General features: G+C 42.2%; 1 long non-coding RNA gene across 1 annotated transcript; it reads right to left on the bottom strand.

Annotated features, from left to right (window-relative positions):
• Window positions 1-1323: 1323 nt before the first annotated feature.
• LOC143421018 (uncharacterized) lies at window positions 1324-11199 on the bottom strand. Its single transcript, XR_013100732.1, has 3 exons — window positions 11100-11199; window positions 7517-7685; window positions 1324-7183 (listed from the first exon to the last, which is right to left on the bottom strand). It is a non-coding gene; the product is annotated as an uncharacterized LOC143421018 (long non-coding RNA).
• Window positions 11200-20009: the final 8810 nt, after the last annotated feature.

Here is a 20009-nt window from a genome sequence, read left to right as displayed (position 1 = left end):
TTCCTCGTCTCCCTCCTCTTTCTTGGGTTTCTGCTGCCTGAGGTATTCACTGAGCACTCGGTCAGTTGGGGCCATCTTCCCAATGTATTCTTGGATGTTCCTTGTCTCATCCTGGACTGTGGTGCTGACACTCACCAGTCCCCGGCCCCCTTCCTTCCGCTTAGCGTACAGCCTCAGGGTGCTGGACTTGGGGTGAAACCCTCCATGCATGGTAAGGAGCTTTCTTGTCTTTATGTCAGTGGCTTCTATCTCCTCCTTTGGCCAGCCTATTACCCCAGCAGGGTACCTGATCACGGGCAGGGCGTACGTGTTGATGGCCCAGATCTTGTTCTTACCATTCAGCTGACTCCTCAGGACTTGCCTGACCCTCTGCAGGTACTTGGTGGTTGCAGCCTTTCTAGCGGCCTCTTCATGGTTCCCATTTGCCTGCGGGATCCCCAGGTACTTGTAACTGTCCTCTATGTCTGCAATGTTGCCTTCTGGTAGTTCAATCCCCTCAGTTCTGACTACCTTCCCTCTCTTTGTTACCATCCGACTACACTTCTCCAGTCCGAACGACATTCCAATGTCATTGCTGTATATCCTGGTAGTGTGAATCAGTGAATCGATGTCTCGTTCACTCTTGGCATACAGCTTGATGTCATCCATGAACAGGAGGTGGCTGACAACTGCTCCGTTCCGTAGTCGGTATCCGTAGCCAGTCTTGTTAATGATCTCACTGAGGGGGTTCAGGCCTATGCAGAACAGCAGAACAGCAGTGGGGACAGAGCATCTCCTTGGTAGATCCCGCACTTGATGGTGACTTGTGCTATGGGCTTGGAGTTGGCCTCTAGTGTTGTACGCCACATCCCCATATATATATATATATATATATATATATATATATATATATATATATATATATACTCACAACATCAGTACAGTGATTTTCCAGTCGACTCCAAACTTGTCCAGTCCTGACACGGCATAGAGGTTTGTCCCGTGGAAAAGTTCCCACTTGCAGAGACCGTGCGGATGAAGCAAAGTCTGCAGCGTGAGCTCGGCTGGTGAAGGGGAGAGAAAAACCCCGGTGCGCTTCACTCCGCATACATGCACTTCAGAAACTATGAAGAAGCGGCATCCGTCTCGTGTCCAAGTAGCGTGAATCCACGTTAATCCAAAAGTGTCGCAGTAAAGGCGTTCAGCAGATAACGATAATACATCCCGAAAACAGCGCTGCGGCGGCTTCGCTCGTTGCCGTGGAAACACACCTCCGTGATCCGGTGAATCTGTGATCTTCCCGACGTCCGCATCGAGGCCAGCCTGGTCTGTTTCCGCGAAGTATGGCAGACTACTACTAGATCTACTTTGCCGTGATGTACCTTTTAATGTATCAATCATCAGCTGCTCGAAGATACTGCATACTGAGGTCCAGGAGAAGATGTTCGGGCGCCATTTTGTAACGTTGGGTTGTGTTGCGTGGTTGAGAGGAGGCGGTAAAACACCTAGCAGGCTAGTCGGAAGAACACACACCCACGCTGGTATCGGTAATCCACGGTGGTTCTTTAATACGCCGTCTTCACTAACCACATAAAAGCCCGGCTGAACGGCTGCGGCTCAACAACATAACGCCCAGCGTCCATACAACCCAAGCGTTGCAAACAAAACAAAACAAAACAAAGGTTTGGAGAAGAGAACATAAATCCGTCCCTCGTTAAACACAAGCGTGCAGGCACGTGTCCTCATAATCCCAGAGAGAGAGAGCAGTGGCACAAACTGATGACACCATCAACCCTCGACTTGGGTGTCTTAAAGAGACACCACACCATTGTGACTGTTACAGTATCTTGGAATTTGTGTTCTGAGCGGGAGTTCATCCCTGGATGTGTGTAAATGTATGTGCATTCATGTGTGCTTGCGTGGAGATCTGAGGTTGGCTGGTAGGGTGGACCTCTGCGCATAATCACATGTGTGTGCAAACATTTCCACGTTTGGATTTCTTGGAATGTGGATAGGGTTAGGGGGTTAGGGTTAGGGGAAGGGGACTGAGCCTGCCACCTCTGTGAGGCAGGAAATGCACGGGCCATCCCTCCCGCAGGAAACCCACCCTGCTGGTTGTCACGATTACGGGAAAGCCTCTGCCTTTTCCCGTATCGGACGACGGTCCAATCAGCTGAGGCCATCCAGTCCTCAATCTTTGGAAAATGTTTGCGTTTGTGTTGTTGTGTTGTATGTTTTGTATATTGTTGTAGTTCTTGTGATGTGGGTTCACCTTTGTTATCTAAATAATTATAACTCTTAAGTGAGCTTTTATGAGACAAGATACAAATGAAGAAAATGAAAGGGAAAAAAAGGAAAAAGAACAAAGAAAAATTAAAACAAAAGCTTTATTTAATTAATTAAAAACGTTCAAAAAATAGTGTGCCGTACGTGCAACGTTTCGACCCCTCAAGGGTCTTCTTCAGGCGCTTGGCACACAAAAAAACTGCTGCGAAAATGTGGCTGTAATGCACAGTGCTGCAGCTGGTAAGAGATGTTCACTCGTCAATGCTTCAAATCCAAATGAACCCCTGGCTGACTCCACCTCCCTTTATACCCTTCTGTCTGTGAATGTTTTTTGTTTTGTCAATCCCTTTCCAATTCTCCTTTTGTAAAATTTGTATTAACCTTCTGTATGTGAACCTTTATAACCATTACCATTAAATATGAACTGTAAACATTGTACAATAAACTTTTTAATATTTAATATTTTTAACTGTATTTGTTTTTTGAAAAATGATGTCATGAAATAACTGTTTTTTAACTGTTTTACCACGCCATATTCCTTTTTTAACACTGATGTTTATGCCCTGTCCCATGAAACTGTTTTTTCAGAAAATATTATTTTGAATACACTGTTTTTAATGTTTTACATGATTCCACGGTTTATTAATCTAAATATAATTTTTTATCTCTGTGAAGGTTCTCAGTCATCCAGGTCATCGTAGTCAAAGGAGCTTGCAAAAAAAAGTGTCTGGACTTCTTTAAGTTACTTGAAGACGTTTCACCTCTCACCGAGAAGCTTCTTCAGTTCTAAGGTCAAATGGTGGAGAGTCCCAGATATAAACCTAGTGGGAGTTTCCCCCCACAGAGGGAATTTTTTTATCCAATAAAAAGAGGTTTCAATCAATTTTTGTAATGTAGAGAATATCCATGTCCAATTGTAATTTACTGTAAACATTAGGATGAGGGTTTTGTGTTATGGCCCCCAGGGTAAGATTAGAATTAGGATGGGGGAGGGGGTATGGTTAGGGTTAGGGGGTTTAGATGGGGGAGCTCAAGTTGGGAGGTTGGCCATGGAAGGTGGCCAAACTCCATGCACAGACCACACCTGTTCCCACCCCGGGCCCCCACGTCACTCATGGATTGCTCTCCAGGAGGGAAGTGTCCTCTCTTATCCCAAATAAAGGGGTTTGAAAGTTTGAAAGGCTTAGGGAACCCAGAGGTTAGGTTTAGGGCCGGAATGAAATCCCTGCATGGGGTTAAAAGAGGTTAAGGTTGGGGAAGGCTTCAGGGCCAGGAGTTTATAATGGGATGGCCATAAAAGGGTCTATACAAATAAAAAATGAAGAAACAAGGAGAAAATTAAAGAGAAGGGGAAAATTCCCTTAAATGGAGTTACAGCACCCTCTAGTGGGTTGTATTGGGGTTAAACTCTCACAAAATGGCATCTGAAGCCTCCCTCAAGCACAGGAGTACATAAAATCAGTCACTCAAATTGGTTTCATGGAGATGCTCCATTAACATGATCATTCCAATGATCCAACATGTGCTCTGCAGTCTTGTCCGTCCAGCGAAGATTGTCCGATTCTGTGCTGAACTTATCAGCAGGTAGAGCAGGTATGTGCTCCTTTAAACCTGCAATAAAATTGTTTATGTGTAATAATGTGTCTTGTTCTGTTTTGGGAAGGGCAGAAGAAAAGTTAATCACTGGAATATAAATGTCAGCTTGGGGGAATTTTTCTTGTGCCGACCTCAGCGTTCTTCTCAGCTCCCTTATTGGTACATTTTTATTAGGGGTGCAACGATACACAAAATTCACGGTTCGGTTCGGTTCGATACTTTGGTGTCACGGTTCGATATTTTTTCGATACAAAAAAATGTTCAAGCATTTTTAATTTGTCATTTATTAAAATTATAAATATATATTTTAACTCAAAAGTACAGTTTTTAAATTTAACCCTAACCCTTGTGCGTGTTTTTTATTTTGACAGCGAATGCGCACCTGCGGACCACTTATGTGCAGCCCTGGTTATTTAGCTCATCATATCGCAGCCACAGAAATTCTTTTGTCCATGAAACCATAAAGCTGCACTTTCTTTTTGCCTTATAGTCTGATTTGTCATAACTTCTCCGTTTTGTGGTAAGCTTTTCTTTGGCTGTCACTTCTTCACCCTGACCTGTCTTATTTGGCTCAGCAGAACTGAAATGCTTTTACACACGGACTCACATAAGCTCAGCGATTCTCTGCTCGATCAACCTCTCACATGTTTAAGCTGCGGGAGATTTCACTTGTCATGTTTGCATAGTAAGCTAACGATTAATAAGACGATGTCAGAGGAATTGGTGCACAAATTATCATCACTCACAGATCAGTGCTGTCGCTCTCTATACACAGTTCGCACGATTGCAAAGTGAAAGCAAAAAAACGAGCGCAAATTCAAACGCGACTTCAATATGTCACATATTGACAGTGGCTCACCGATGCCAATGACATAATTACCCAGCTACATTTCTGAAAGAATGCAAAAGCATTGACATATATTTTTCCTACAATAGCCCAACGGGTAGGGAAGAGATAGATTTTGGTAGCCCGACTGAAAAAATCGCTAGCTCCGGGACGTCGGGCTAGCGATATTGCAAGCCCTGTATCTGATTGAGGAATCACTCATCTTTGGAAAAGAGAGTTTATTACAGAGAAATGGCTCTTTCCAAAATAAAAGCTATACTATCCGCTTCTTCTGGGCTATATTCTCAGCAGCATAAGGAGAATCATGTGCTAACAGCTGTCTAAATGACTCGGCTAAAGTTAGTAGCATGCTTGTTGTTTTTGTCTTTGCACTAGGATGATGTCGGCGTAAATGTGCAGTCATATTCGTTGTGTTCCCACTAGTGCTTTCAGGTTAATCTCGTTGAAATGACCTTAACGCCACAACACGGCAAATCTCCGTTAACGAGCTACCGCCGATCGCTCTGTGCATGGGGCTAGACGGCCAACACGTTAACGAGCTAACTGCGCTAGCACACTAGTTCACAACAATGTAATTAAGCATTGCATGGCACATCCAACATACTGTTTTACTTTAGTCCATGACTCGCTTACCTTCAGGGTCATACGTCACATGAAAACCAAAATAATTCCAAACGCCAGATCTGAATGAGGGTGGGGGAGGTGCCCTGCGCTCTTCCTTCTGACTATGCTGTCTGTGTTGAGCGCTCAGTGGATCTGCGCTCGACAGTGCAGCCTAGGCGGAGTAGTCGAACGCAGATTCACTGAGCGCTCAACACAGACAGCATCGTCAGAAGGAAAATTGATAAAATACATTACAAATGTTGTATTGTTCGATACATATGCGTACCGAACCGAAAGCACTGTATCGAACGGTTCAATATCGATACGAATATCGTTGCACCCCTAATTTTTATCCCTCTGACACCTGTTATTCAGGCCGAAGGAGAGAACCAGCTTCTCCACCGATGTGTCACTGTCTGCTTTATCCACAAGGATCTCTGCATGGCCCCATTCTGTCAATTTGGACTCCCTCCGCAACATAAGGAGGAATCAAGCCCACATTGGTGTCTCCAGTGATCACCGATGCTTCCTTTGTGTGCAGTCTCCACTCTCTGAGCTTTTTCTTTGTGCTTGGATGTCTCGTCGGGGTGCATACCTGTTGTCCAACTGAAGCTGTGTTGGTCTTCTTGGGGGTGGATTCCCCCTGTATGAGGTCCATCGCCTCCATGTTCTGTTGTAGCTGAATGGCGGGAGAAGATTTCCCCTCAGAAGAAACCCCATGAAGTGCTGTAGGGATTCTCCTCACCCTCTGGTCTCTCGCTGCCACTTGATTGGGCCCTGGTTCCTGTAGATGCACAGGAGTGGCAGGTCTCAGATCGCCGTCTCTTCCCTCCTCTGTCTTACTGGAGAGTGACAGTTCACCTCCAATCGGGTCAGACGTCGTAGCAGTCATAGTTTTGGGTGCGGTGTTAGCTGTGGGTGGAGCCTGAACTTGTGCTGTGACAGAAACGATCCGGCCAGTAGTGGCCTGCAGTGCTGCGGGTTGTGTGTCCAAAGAAGCTGATTGCGATGCTTCAATCAGGGGTGCAATCATGTCCAAATGTCTCACCTCTCCATGTACTTGTGGCTGATGATCTGGTTCATTGATGGCGTTGCTCCACTCCGTCGATCCAATAGTTGCCTGCACGTCTGCCAGCTTCGCCACAATGACAGCCTCAGTTTGCTCCAAAGATTCAGGCTGAAGACGGCGGCCCAGATTCCTTTTGGCCCAGGATGCCACTATCTCAAACGGGCCTCTCCAGTCCTGTTCAGGAAACTCAAAAAGAGTCTTAACTGCCTCCTCCATGCGTTCATTATAATGATCCCGAAGGATTATGATGGTTGTATGAGCCCAGTTCTTAGCATTGCCCTCAATTAGAATCTGCACTTCACTATTGGGGATAGCTTAATCACAGTCATTAGATTGTGAGCTATCTTGTTCAGAGAGGGAGGAGGAACGTCCCCCGAAACATTTTTTAAATGGTGCACTGTCTTAATGAGTTTATGAATGATGCGAACCTTTGCTGAGAAGTCAGGATCATCTGACTGTATTTTCTTCTGTGGAGGTTCGGCCCAGTCTGTTCGCAGTGGCGTGTCCAGTGGGGTGGCCTGGGGGGACTTATTGTTAGTCTTTTCAGTTGTTTCTGCGGGGCTCCACGGCAGCAGGAGGGAGGCGGGGCTCCACGGAGAGTGCAGCGGGAGGGGGGCGGGGTTCCACGGAGAGTGCAGCGGAGAGCAGTCCTGATAGTGGTGGCTGACTTGGCATTGAAGAATGCTGACATGACAATAAATGCCGTGCCATATCCCCACGCCGTATGATTGTCATGTTACAGACAGGGCAGTGAAAGTGTCCTGTCGTCCTACACTGCAGCCTGCACCGGCATATCATTTTGTCTGTAAGAGAGAAAAAAAACCCACATATAATTTAAATGTAGTTGTACAGAATGCAATCAGTTTATCTAACAATCAGATTGTACATATTAAGAAAAGCATCCAAGCCATGCTCAATAATGAAAGCAAAATGGTGTGGATCACAAGAGCTGTCAAGAAATGTGGTGAAGAAGAAATAAAAATATATTTAATAAAACACACTTTTTTCTAGCTGATGAATGCCCTGAACTGTACAATGTGAAAAGCAACTTTTGAGTCAACAGAGAGACTGCAGAAGTGCTGAAAAGAAGTGCATATTTATAACTTTAACTATGAGGTATATTTAATTCAACATACCTTTGAAAGGCAAAGCATTTTTAATGTGTCCATTTATCTGCTCCTCAATCTTTGCCCTGACAGTAGGTCTGAAAGTGGGGCACAGAGGGCAGTGAAAGAGTCTTCTGCAACACGTGGTGCATTCCTGCAATTCTGGCCTGGAGGCAGAATTCCAAATTGATATGTGCATCTAAAACAGAGAGAAACAGATAAACACCATATACACATTTAAGTTCAGGTTTTAGCAGAAATAACACGTTACAGTTAGCATGTAAGAGATTTGGGGAGAAAATTATTTTAAAAAAACAAACATAATTTACAAGGCACTTTAATTTGTGACATACGTATCTATTGACATATAACAGACAATTTAACAAAGGCTAACTCAAATCTGAGTAATAAAAAAGCAGAATAGAATGGAGAGTATTCCATCCATCCTTCCACTTATCCTTTTCAGGGTCGCGGGGGCGCTGGAGCCTATCCCAGCTGTCATAGGGCGAGAGGCGGGGTGCACCCTGGACAGGTCGCCAGTCTGTCACAGGGCCAACACACAGGGACAGACAACCATTTGCACATTCACACCTAGTTACAATTTGGATTATCCAATTAACCTATCCCCACAAGCTGCATGTCTTTGGACGGTGGGAGGAAGCCGGAGTACCCGGAGAGAACCCACGCAAACACGGGGAGAACATGCAAACTCCACACAGAAAGACCCCGGCCTGATGGTGGAATTGAACTCAGGACCTTCTTGCTGTGCAGCAACAGTGCTAACCACCGTGCACCGTGCTGCCTGAATAGAGAGTATTAGTATTTATAAATATATAAATCGCTTTGTGACAAACTTTTCAATGTTGATGCAGGTGGAATGAAAGACAAAGTGTGATATGCACTGAATGGAACGTTGTGCATTGATGTTACTGACAGTGAAAAGTAGTGGATTTGTTCGATAACAAGCAAAAAACAAATACGTTTGAAACTGACCACTAAATGCTAACCAGAGGTGTCAAAAGTCCACACATTCCTTACTAAAGTTCAGATACCTCTGTTTAAAAATACTCGACTAAAAGTAGAAGTATTCACTCAACTTTTTACTGAAGTGGAAGTAAGAAGTACAGTATTTTGTGTATTTTTTGTCTTGTAAGCCCTTAATCCTGTCACGGTTCTGGGTCCGTTGGACCCAGTATTTTGAGTTTATTATGTTTTGGTGTAATTTTGCATCAGGGATTGTTTTCTTGTTCTCTTGTTGTGTTAATGATGATGATGATTATGATGTTTATTATTAGAGTTTCATGTTTGTGTTTAGGATTTGTTCTTCGGTTGGGTCTGCTTAGTATATGTCTAGTTCCATGTGTCATTTTCTGTCTGTCTCTCAAATATCAAGTCTGTGTCTTAGTGTGATGGTTGCTTGTTCCTGTTTTATTGTGAAGGTCTGCATCTTATGTTAGTGTGGGCAGCTTGGCTCCCCCGTCTCGTTAACCCTGATCTCTCCCAGCTGTGTCTCCCTCCTGTTGCCCATTCGCTGATTACCACCCTGTGTATATTAGCCCTGTGTTTTCCTGTGCTCAGTGTCGTGTTGTACCCTCAGATTATGCCTGTGTGTTCCTGGTCTCCGGTTTCAGTGGTCACTTCACTTTTGGTTTTCCTGTCAGCAATAAAGCTGAAGTTTTGAGTTTCACGTTTGTGTCTGAGTCCTGCGTTTGGATCCTCCTCTCCGCCTGCCCGCACACAGAGCCCTGACAAATCCAGCGCTCTCACTTTAACCAGGGCCAGTAAACAGACACATGTGTTTCTCTGCCAGGAAGGACGATTAAAAAAAACCCACACACACAATTTAAAAATGACTGTTGTTGTAACGCAAACAGAGTGCCAGATTGCCAGAATTATGAAATTACGGCAAATGTACATATGAAAGACTCTGTCCCAACCTTTACGATCCACTCCACTGTGTCCATGCAGGGTACGTATTTCCGGCTACTGTGGCAGTCGAAATATGGCGCTCCACAGTGGCTGTGTCCCAATTCAGGGTCTGCACGCTTGAAGTATGCATTTTAAGTGCGATTACATAGCTTAAATGGCACCCTAAAAATAAATTGGCTTAGGTCATTTTTAAGAAGTCAAAATAGCCTTTGGTTTCACATTCCAAGCAAAATATTCTCAGATCTATGTGGAATTAATCTTTTACTTAGATGTGATTTTGACATAAAACTCCCCATACAGCTCTCTTCCTTTCACCAGCAAGTTGTATTATACTGGAAATTAATATACAAACATAACTATAGCCACACAACACTCCCCTATGGAACTGTCGCTACATAAACGTTGGAAACAAATCAATCTTTATAAAAAAAATGGTACGATAAGGGCATCTGGTCAGTGATGCATTTGTTAAATGATAGAGGTAAATTTTTATTAGAAGATTTCACCACCAATTATAATCTGCAAATAAATAACAATGAATTTCAAAAAATTACTAAGGCTATCCCTCAAAACATTCTATGTACAGCATATAATCTTTTACAAAACCCTGACTATAGATCCCCTGACCTCCCTGAACTCTTGGTAAATGGGCACAACATTACAGCTAACAGTCTAAAAAACTCCCAAATTAGGGAATTATTTACTAATATTTTTTCCCTTATAGATCCAATCCAAATTCCTTCTCACATCTGTTCTCCGGTGATCAAAAGAAAGAGATCGAAAAAATTACCTAAAACTTCCCATTCCACCCAAAGCTAAGGAGGTCCACTACAAAATCCTTTCTGGTATTTACCCTTTCAAAGAATTTCTCAGCCGTCGCTTTGCTATTGATAATAATTCTTGCTCTTTTTGTGATGGGGATATTGAATCAACAGAACATTTGTTTTATAATTGTATATTCTGTAAAGCCCTGTGGAATGATGTGCACTACTGGCTCTTTCCAAAGATTACAAACTTACTTGAATTTTCTAAAAACGATATTATCTTTGGTTCTCTAAGAAAAGAAAAGAAGCTTGAAAATGTTCTAAATGTAATAATTATTATGGGCAAATTCTTCATTCACAAATGTCGTTTTCTGAAAACAAAGCCGTCCTTTTTTACTTTTCACAAAGAACTCTGCCTCTTCCTCTCATCTGTTAAATTTATGGACAAAAAACAAACTCTGGTTTTGAATCATATGATTATTGAACTAGATCTGCTAGAAAACCCCTAAGGTATAACGTCTTTTTTTTTGTTTTGTTTGTTTGTTTGCTTTGATTCTGTGTGGGGTTTGTTTTTATTTATTTATTTGTTGTTGTTTGTACTTCCTGTTCATTATCTATCTTCTATATGTTGGAATTCAGCCTGTTCTGATACTATTTCATGTTGGGAAAATAGAATTTTTGTAGAGATTGCCATAATTGTTGTGCATTTCTGTGCAAATGCAAATTAAAAAAAAAAAAGATCGACTTTGACAGCGAAAAAAGAAAGAAAACAAAACAATTCGATTACGTCACCGCCACGCGACGACGGCTGTCCCAATTCGAAGTGTACTCCAAATGCGCCATCGATTTCCCCAAATATCTTTTTTTCCCAAAACCTTTATTTAAACATCAGTACAATACAAAATGGAATTAAACAGTACCACAATAATGGTGTTGTGTAGTGATGGCCCGCTTGAAGCTGACGCTCCGGAGCATGTGTCGAAAAAAACAACACACTGGTTCAGAAGCACTGTGTCGAGGCTTGCTTCGTTTGGCAAAAGTCACGTGACCAGTGACGTCCGAAGCTTCATTACGCACGTAACTGCTTCGGTACCTGATTCAAACGGATATAAGGAAGTGAATCATCCACGGGATTCGTGGAGTGTGTTGATGGTGACAGAGAGCGAAGAGGTGATCATTCCACTGACAGATATGGAGCCAGCGAGGAAGAGAGGACGTTCTGGCGTGTGGGAATATTTTGAGTTGATTTTACTCAATTCATTTTATCTGCCGAAGTGAAAAACTTGAAATGTCCAAAATCATGTTTTCATAATGTAAATATCATTACAGCATATGACTTTAGGAACACTTCCATGTGAATTAAAGCTAATGAAGACTACAACAATGTATTTGACACTATACGTACATTACATTGCTACAGTTTAGAAAATCATTTTGTTTATTGTTTTTAGGTGATAGTCTGCAGGACCCAGGAATACCTGCATATCTACCAGCTTGCAGTGTAGTTCCTGCACTCCACAGCCTCTTCTGTTCCATGCAAGTGGATTTTCTCCAGGGCAGGAGAAACTATTTCTAAGAAAAGAAACAGACTCAGCCAGCGCACAGTAACACTAATCCTCTTTTTAAATGTAAATAACAAAAGGGCTACCTTACATAGATCATGTTTTTACTTTGCAAGTTCTTTTTTTTTTTTTTTTTTTGCCTGTCCCATTTGGTTCTTTAGCCATCAGAATTGTTGTCTGAAGACCAACAAGGAGACCCAATGGATTTACTTTGCCAAATGGATCATCGTGGCATTGCCGTATTGGTCCATTTGGTCGATCTTTGTTTTTATTATTTATTATATTTTATTTTCAGATGTTACAGACGGGACAGACATGAGTGAGGGATAGGAAAGGAAGAAAGAAAGAGGAAGGAAAGGAAAAACAGAAGGGGAGAGGGACAGTGAGACAGGGGGGGAGAAAAAAAATCTCCTGGATCACCTGTTGAGAAAAAATAGAAAACAAGCAAAAAAAACAAAGCAACATACTAAACACAACACCATCGCATTAATCTAGCTAAGTGTAAACAGCAGTAAATACTAAATATTCAATGTTGTTGTGCAGCACGCAGGACAGACAGCACACAATGTGCTTCGAAGTAGCGGCCAAGAAAGGTGTAATTTGGGTCTATGAGCAGTGAACACGCGTGTGCATACCTGTGTGGATCAGTGCACTTGTATTCCAAAGGTTTCTCCATGTAACGATCTGCTAGGGAGTGTGGGGGGGCCACAGCCCCGTCCTCCAGGGTGTGAAGCGGGTATGGAGGAGATCAAAACTCCAGACAACCAGAGGCCCCCAGAACACAAGAGACCATGGAAGACCAACAGAGGGGCAGCCGCGCCACTGTTCCAGTAAGAGCTGAGGAGAGTCCCAGATGAGGGTTCACTCAGCAGCCGCGGAGCAGAAGCCAGGGGGAGTTGCAGTGACGCGCCCATGAGCTCCGCCGGCCCCCAGCTGCGCCTGAGTGACCGAGCCCCAGGCCGAGAGGCCGGGGGCACCCCACCTCCGAAGGGGTGGTTACTTTGCAAGTTCTTGATTAGGGGTGGGTTTTGGTTATCGCCTTTCTGATTACAATCCATGCTAAATTGAATGAAGTGATATTGATTCATTAAAATCCCGTGTCGATTTGTAAATTAACGTTATTATGCCTGAAACGCCAGCATCTCAGGTTAAACCTCACAACATGTCGTCAAACACCATGCAGCTAAAACAGTAACTGGGAGCAGGTTTACGGATTCTGCATACAAACGTGAACACAGAGCGCGGACCCGACGCGTCAGAGTCAGATTTTGGTGCGTCGTCGGGTCCGCGCTGTGTTTGCCTCTTTTTTCTTCGCTGGCTTCTGCAGCTGCAGGTTTCATAACTCTCTGTTTACATCTCTAATTAAGTCTCACATGTGTCAGCTTTCTTTTAATAGATACGAAATTATGGATATATACTGATACATGACCATTGTAATATTTCCGACTGAGGCAAAACTTTCCAGATTCCAATGAAATTGAATCGGATCCTGTATCGAATCAAAATGATTCTACAAATCAGTAACGATGCAGCCGTACTCAGCCCCCTAAGCATTTTCCCTTTCCAGTTCACAATCAATCCCACCCCTATGTCAAAAATATGTATAGGACAATTGGCCTCGTCTAATATTTTGTATGAACCTGTCCAGCTGTCCAGTGATTAAATGACAAGTAGATGGAGGCAGGACTCCACAGCAGGGGCATACTCCATGAGCTGTGCGTTATCATATGTATATATTGCTCACTTATTGTATTTACCAACATAAAGGAGTTATGAGCAAAGAAAGGCCACACCATAGTGCATGTTTAAATAGGGAAAGTTTATTGATCAAAATGTATTACGCAGATACGCATTACATTTTTTTCAGCCCCCCAATCGAGAAAACAAAACCAATTACATGTTCAAAGCAATGGAACGGTGGCCCAATATCAGAGAGAACTCCACTCTTGAGTGAGCAGTGATGATTGAGCAGTCCGTTTTATTTTGCAGATTCAAGCTGCTCTTCAAAATTTTCACCACCAGATGTCACCGGAGAGGACTGTGTTGAAAAGCTTCGAGTAATGAACCGTTTTTCAATACAAGCTTCAGTGCTTCGGAAAGCTTCATTTGGCCATCACTAGTGTTGTGCTTACAAAAGAATTGTATACCATAGACAAACAGACACAGGAACAGTATTCAGAACCAACAATATAAATATGCTAGGGGGAAAGTAACTGATCAAGCCAAAGAATAAAGTGATTGAAAGAGCTTGATTTTTTCACAAACACCAATAGTTTTTATAGCTTTTGGGTTAGTGGAGTTCTTAATTGAGTTAAGATACTGTACAAGTTCAAAGGAGAATACATAAAAAGAGGGATGTCTTCCTAAACATTTGGACTTGTGAATATGAAATTTAGCCATTAAAATTAACAAGTTAATCATATATCTGTTATCAAAGTTGAATTGTCTTTGGTTTTTGTGCAGACCAAATAAAACATATTTCCAAAACAGTACAAATCCTTTAAATACATTTTCTGAGATAAAAACACATAAACTCTGCCAAAAATCTTGTACAAGGTTACGAAACCAAAAAAGATGTGTAGTAGATTCCTTGGAAGTTTTACAAAAGCTACAGCTTGTATCAATGTCTAATTTGAATTTGCTTTGAAGATAATCTTTAGAAGGATAAATTCTGTGCATTAATTTATAAGAAATATCTTTAATTTTGTTGGTAATTAAAAACTGATTAGGGAGTCTCTGTCACGGCTGCACAGCAGTCGTGTGGTGAATTGAGAAAAGGATCCAAGATGCAGGCACTGACTGGGGTGCGAGTGAATGTTTATTTGCAGAGGTGATAAGGTGACAAAAACAGGAGGAGCAGAGCGGGGAGTAAACCAACCTAAACTGGGGGAAACTAAAGAACTCAACTTAAACCAAACACGCACGGGAGGAGGAACAAAATACACAAAGAAAGATGGCAGAGAGATGCAGACTGAACACCAGGTTAGAATGACGCAGACGGACATGGCGTTAAACAGACGACACGACAGAGAGCACAGGAAGACACAGGGCTTAAATACACGGGGAGTAATCAGGGAATGGGCCACAGGAGGGAGACACAGCTGGGAGCAATTAGGCTAACGAGACAGGGGAGAGGTAAAACTGAACACACTGACATGAGACATGAACTTTCAGAATAAAACAGGAAACTAACAGGCACAGAGAACCAGACCGGACACTGAACTTGACAGGCAGACTCATGAGCAGACACAATAACACCATGGACAGACAGAGGGAACACAGAGAAGTGGGAGCAGGCAGGCAAAGAACAGAAACCTAACAAATGGCAAAATCACAACGGAATACATACTCGGAATGAACAAAAGCATAAGGAAACACAAAACACTGAGTCCTCAGACTCAGGACCATGACAGTCTCCAAACTTCGTTCCACATAACACCATCTGACAGCCGGTTCCAGAAAAAAATAACATATGGTAGCGTGGTTATGGTACTCTGAAATAAAGATCTGATCGATTTATTGTTGTTTTTAGATTGCTTAGAAAAGCAAATCTTGCCAACAAAAGTTTGTACGGCCTGTGGAATGAAGTGATATTAGGTTGATTCTTAAACAGCATACAAACCCCTGATGGTATTGATCCAAATACTTTTGTATAATCATGACGATTTATAGCTAAATTGAAATGTAAACAAAATTCTTCATAGGAGAAAAGCGTACCATTCGAATCATATAATTGGTTGACTAAAACAATGTTATTCCTAAACCAATTATCTAAGAAGAGAGATTTTCTTTTAAATAAAACATCCTTGTTATTCCAGATATAATAACTGTGTGGACTAAAGTAGTGCTTGTAAATAGGAGTCCAAGCTACAAAAGCTTGACGATGAAAAGCAGAGGTTTCTAAAGGGATTTTATCAATATCAAAATTACAAGTAAGGAAAAATTCAGTGCCACCTAACTGATTTCCCCAAATATCAAGCGTGGTCCGGTGCACGCTTCGTGGTCCCATATATCCCAAAATTCATAGCGCGGCGGTGCGTGTGGCTCATTTTGCCGCAAAATACGGCAGAAGGCAGAAGGGAGCGGCCGAAGAGTGAACTGTCAAAAGTAAGTACTGAATATGATGTCACTTATTTATGTGCGAATGTTGAATAATGAAAAACATTAAAACATTGCTGTTGGCCACATGTCGGCAAAGTTATGTGACATTAGTGACGTTTGTACTAACTTGGTTTTAAAGCCTTTACTTCAAAATATCCACCGTTCAATAGTTGACTTTAATCTTACAGAGAATCTGATGATTTTATGGATAATTAAAGTCAGATATATATATCCACAAACACAACAGGCTGAAAGTCAGTGATGCTGCTCGGTTTGCAGTCCTGAATATCACAGCACAAGCAGGATTCACTGCACTGTTAATGTTAGCTATGTTATATTGCTGCCTCTGTTCGGTGGTGTCAGCCAAACGCACTTTAACGTGTGTTTGAACGAGCTGACGGTTCACTCGTTAAGCTGAAAGAAAGATGCTTTAATCACAGCAGTCACACATGTGTCCACTGCACCATCTGGAACTCTTCTTGTTTACACTCGTAATAACACAAACACTAAATCCTGCTTCTCTGGTGCTGTTGTGTAGCAGTGTGTACACCTGAGACTGTCACCTGTCTGTCTGTCCTGCACTCTCTCTCTGTTTCTTTCTCTCTGATTGTGGAATAAAAGTATGAACATGTGTTTATAAGTTACACTTGTGTTTGAATCCTGCAGCTTATCACACATTTGATTTCCATGTGTGACGACTGCAAGTGTCCAGAGTGAGGACAGACTGAGGGACCCACTGCTGCACATCATCTGTGAGGCTTTGCAGCCCCCGATGATCCACCAGGACAAACTCAGCAGTGTGTGAGGAAGAGGAGGAGGAAGAGCCAGCAGCAGCTGACAGATGGAGAGAATAGACAGACTGTTCCCTGTTTGTGAAGGACTGCTAGGAAAGTTTAACATAACTGTCTGTGCTGAATCAGTCTTATTAGGTAATGTTCAAATAATTTTATCCTCCCAGTGTTTCCAGTGTGGGAGAAAGTACTCAGAGTACTCAGGGCCTTCAAGTTACACACTATGAAAGGCAGCAACAAGTTTAATGTTCAGAAACCTAAAGTCTGTATCAGCAGCAGAATGGAGCTAAAATAAATGTTGGTTTCAGTTCTATGAAGCTTTGAGGATTTTGGATCAGTAGCTGCTGTGTTTGTTGCATCATATTGCTGTAACTGTTTATATGCTTTATATATTCTGAGCTAAGTTGATCTATAGTGTTACATCATATTCTATAAGGATGTTATGTGTTTGTAGACCTTCTGCCCAGTTTGACCCATTTAGCAGACGTCAGCCTGTTTAAGGCTCTGATATCTATTCTGTGCGACTTACAGCAGTTATGACATGGTCTGATTTTCACACCCAATAAAGGAATATTTCATATATCAGTCGACTCTTCATTCTATCAGACACAGTTATCACAGCTCGTACATTTTCCTTTTTACACATGTATGTAAGCATTGAGCCAAATTTAGTAATGACAACATATTAAAAGAACAATATTTGTCTCTTATATATATAATACATCTATATATATACACTGTCACAGATACTTGTGTTTAAGTGAAGATTTAAGGTGACAGGAAATATAAATAACTGCAACTTGAATCTTTACTGAAGCTCAGTGTTTGGCACAGAGTTCAAGTTCACTGCTGTAATAACTAATAATGATTAATATAATATTGGCCATATTATATTTACATTACCACAGTGAGATGACTTTAGTCTCATGAACAACATCAGCTAATTGTTATTTACTAGCTAATCTTAAATGACTGTTCAGCACAGACATGAAGCCCAACAATCATGTTTACAGTCCTGTGGTCTCAGCCTCAGATACTCAGCTAATCACACAGAGCTCATGTAGAAACAAATGTACAAAATATGTTCTCCTTCATTTCTGTCAAACAAAGCTGTATGAAACGTTTCCAGCTGTTAGTATCATGGTTGCTAGGCAACCTGGGCAGACCGTCCCATCTCACAAGCCTACAAGCCTCACACTTCCGGCATCAGCGGTCTTTGAGTGCGGCCCTTGAGGACCTTTAAGGCTGCAGACCCTGAATTGGGGGATACAGCCATACATACATGTTTTGGTTCGTGCAACTGGTCCGTCTGGTTATTGTCTCCCCAGAAACATTTCCGTTGTGTTGTGTGTGCTTTTGTAGCATTTTTCTTTTTGCAGCGTTTTTCTTTCTGCAGCATTTTTCTTTTTGCAGCATTTTTCTTTTTGCAAGTGTTTTCTGAAGTTGCAGTCCGTTTGGCCTCTCAGGGCCACCGTATTTTCGGGCCTGTTTCAAACATTAAAGGAGAGAGAATCGGGCCATGACGTCAGAAACTCCGACAGCCCGTTCTTTATGGGCGTTACCTATTTTCAAAGAGCCAATAGGGAACGTTGTTGTGGGCGGGGCCTGATTCAAAGATGAAAGGCAAGAGAACCAGGCCGTGACGTCACAGTCAACTCAGGTCTATAAATTGCAGGTGAAACCCACACTGGACCAGCGCGTTTCTTATAGTCACGAGCGATTCACTGGATGAGATTTTGTTCTGCTACCCTCAGTCACATTTGAATGTCTGACTCATTGTAACATCGTAGCTTAAATGTCAAACACGAGTGACCAACAAGCAAAACCAGAATTAGTGTGCACTCTGCCAAAGAGTACACTGGGCGACCTGGAGGTCGAGGAGGAAGAAAATAAGAAAGTCCTGTCAGAGGAGAAGACAATGGTAGAGGACGCAAAGAAACAAACTGGACAGGAAAAACAAGTGTTAGAAGAAGTGCAGTTTGTATTCAAAGATGAGACCAACCAGGCTGAAGTATCAGCTTTGGAAAAGACACTGAAGCTGCAGAAAAAGGTGCGCGTCAACTGGGTTGTTCAGTTGGTGGTTTTACTGGCCAAAGAAAAAGTCTCCTCCAAATACAAGATCTTCACAGAGCGCCTCACTCCTAACTGCATCAGCCGTCGTCTGATTGAGAAAATCTGGCCTGAAGTTGAGGAGAAACACTTGAATTTATCCCACAACAGCATTTTCAAAGTGGGCAAGGCCATTCTCAAAGATCTTTGCAAAACACACAACTGCAAAGAAAACCTTTTGATCTTTAATCTGAGGGAACAGCTTGACAATATTACCGTCTCAATCTTCACCAAACACCTGTTGGCATTACCAGCAAGAGTACTCAGTGTCTCTAAAGACAGGCAAGAGTACAAGGAAGTTGTAAAAAATGTGACCAAAGATCTGGTAATGCACGCCATCAGCGAAGGAAATGAGACGATGACAATGAATCCAGTAGCATCCGAGTTCATTGCAGAGAGGCTTTTCCAGAAGATCTGGAACAAAATCTTGTCAAAAAAGTACAAAATGTCCTTGGAGAACATTGGAGAACTCGCCCTGACAATATACAATGAACTCCATGACAGGTGGGATTCTCCAGTACTCTTAATGTGGTCAAGAAACCCAGTAATGGATGAAGCAATCGTCAGCAGCTTCAAAAAACATGCAAAATTGAGGAGCCAAAACATCATCTTTAGGGCTTTCTCATGTGCACGCTAAAGTCTAACCAACACGTGCATGTGATTATGTGAGAAAACTCTTAAATTGGCTTCAAATATTCATTTCAATTGGGCTTTCTAAATGTAATTTTGAAACCAGAGTGGTTAAAAATAACTACTCTTTTTTCCCAACTTCCTTCCCTCATCACCAACTGGCCGAGGCAGATGGCCACCCCATCCCAGAGCCTGGGTCTGCCGGAGGTTTCTCTCTTTATAAGTGAGTTTTTCCTTCCCACTGTCGCCAAAGTGCCTGCTCTAGGGGGTTGGAGTCTTTGTGCATTATTGTAGGGTCTGACTTTACAATATAAAGCACCATGAGGGAAGTGTTGTTGGGATTTGTTCTGTTTCTTAACTCAAAAAGTCCAGTTACAACAGGACATTTTGAGTTAAAAAACAAAAATAAATAAATAATAAATAAAAATAAAACAAAGTAAAGCTATTTTTCGGCTACGAGCCGACAGGGACCCCGCCGTATTAGCCAGAGGTCCCTTTACTGCAGTTCGGAGTCGCGGACCTTCAGTAACAGTAATAAATCACAGCAATAGTACATTCACGTTGTTGTAAAAAGCATGATAATATATTAAGTATTCCAAAGTATTCAGAATACGTTACTTACTGATATCTATTCTGT

Source organism: Maylandia zebra, linkage group LG11 (assembly GCF_041146795.1).
Source record: "Maylandia zebra isolate NMK-2024a linkage group LG11, Mzebra_GT3a, whole genome shotgun sequence".
NCBI lineage: Eukaryota > Metazoa > Chordata > Actinopteri > Cichliformes > Cichlidae > Maylandia > Maylandia zebra.
This window is presented reverse-complemented; position numbering and strand designations above follow the sequence as displayed.